Here is a 1944-nt window from a genome sequence, read left to right as displayed (position 1 = left end):
TTTGGGATAGATATTGGTACATGCAGTATCTCATTTACTATTCAAAATAACAGTGTAGGGATAGATATTAAAATATTTATTTCAAAATTTTGGAAAAAGTTTATTACCAAAAATGGAGGTAATGCTAAGTATTCAATCTTGGTTTCTTGAGCCCAGTTCCTGTTCTTTTTGCATTTTCCTTAGTTATCTCAAAAACATTAACAAAAAAAAACTTTGTTCCTAAAATTTAGAGATTCTCTTTAGGCTATTCATCGAAGAAGGGGCAAAAGAGTACAGAAAGGGACATTATTACGTATTCAACTGCAGCAGGCCCAGATAAATGAACTGCAGTTGCACACCTGAGACGACAATGCCCTAGATTTGGTGATTTAGCACAAAACAGAACAACTAGTCAAGAAAATTATGTGGTTAGAGTATGTGATGAGACAGTAATAAGAGGAATTTTAGCTGTCATGACCCTTTTACTACCTAAAAGCTATGATTACTTTCCCAAATGCTATGCCAGTAATCTATAAAAACTAAGGTAGGGAATAAAGCTTAAACTCCTCAAATGTGACACATTTTGGAGTATTTCCAATCATGCAGTTATCTTAACACACATTTCTGCTTTGAATTTTCAAATCAAGAATTAGAGTTTAACAAGTGACCATGCCCAACCATGAAGAACCTTTGTATATCATTTTGTTTTGTTAATTCGAAAGCAACATTTGTTTAATATCATTTAGAGCTGTTGCTGATGTGCTATTCCTGAACATATTTTTAAGTCTCCTCAGTAGAGAAATCCATTTCCATTGGCAAGGAAGGCTGAGTAGGTTGAGATCCTCAGCTTTGCCTGTGTCCAAACAGACATCTGCATTTCAAGGGTTAAGGTCTTGCTCTTCCCTCATCAGTGCTGTAACTTTAATATGAGTGACTTGGTGAGCCTGGGAATTCAATGGATGATAAATAAGCACATGATTTATTTATAAATATCCAAAACTGGAAACACAGATAGCCTTCATTTAGTGAATGTAAAACCATTCTGTGGTTCATCCATACAATCAAGTATTACTCAGCAATAAAAGAGCCAACTGCTAACACAAGCACCATACCATTTATAAGTCTCAATTGTGTTATGAGAAGCAGAAGAAACCAAACTGAAAAATGCTACCTAATATGTAATCCTGTTTATATGATGTTCTAGAAAAGGTAAAACTATAGAGGCAGAAAACAGATAAGTTGTTGGAGGTGGGGGCAGGAGTATGGTTTTAAAAAATGTCACAGGTAAATTTCAGGGGGGAATAAACTACTCTGTGTCTTAATTGTGACACTGGTTTCAGGACTATATGTGTTTATCAAAATTCACAGAACTGAACACTATACAGGTGAATTTTACTGTATGTAAATGTTACCTTCACTTAAAAAAATGCAATGAGGAAATACTGTTTCCCAGCCACTGAAAAGAACAACTTAAAAGGACCATTAATACCAAGTGCTACAGAGGATGTGGACCAAGTAGACCAATCAGACATTCCTATTGGTAATGTAAAATGACACAGTCACATTGGAAAAGCAGTTTGACAGTTTCTTATAAAGTTAAACATAGTTATCATATAGTCCAGAGTTTTCAGTACTAGGTATTTACCCAAGAGAAATGAAAACATATGTATACACAGGGACCTGAACAACAATCTTCACAGAAGCTTCTTTATTCATTTATAGACCCAAACTGGAAACAATGCAAATGTCTATCAAAAGGAGAATGGATATTCAAATTGCAATATAATTAGCAAATGAAATACTACTCAGGAATATAAACTACAGAATATTGATACAGCAGCATGAATAACTTCACAAACATTATGCTAAGCAAAAGAAGCCAGCCATAAGAGTGTCAAGCTCTTTCTATTTGAAACTCTGTTTATATTTATTTGAAACTCTAGGTAAGGTAAATTTAAATTAATT

Source organism: Propithecus coquereli, unplaced genomic scaffold (assembly GCF_000956105.1).
Source record: "Propithecus coquereli isolate 6110/MARCELLA unplaced genomic scaffold, Pcoq_1.0 Scaffold121, whole genome shotgun sequence".
Classification (NCBI taxonomy): Eukaryota; Metazoa; Chordata; class Mammalia; order Primates; family Indriidae; genus Propithecus; species Propithecus coquereli.
The sequence above is the reverse complement of the archived record's forward strand: the minus strand, read 5'-3'. Positions refer to the sequence as shown.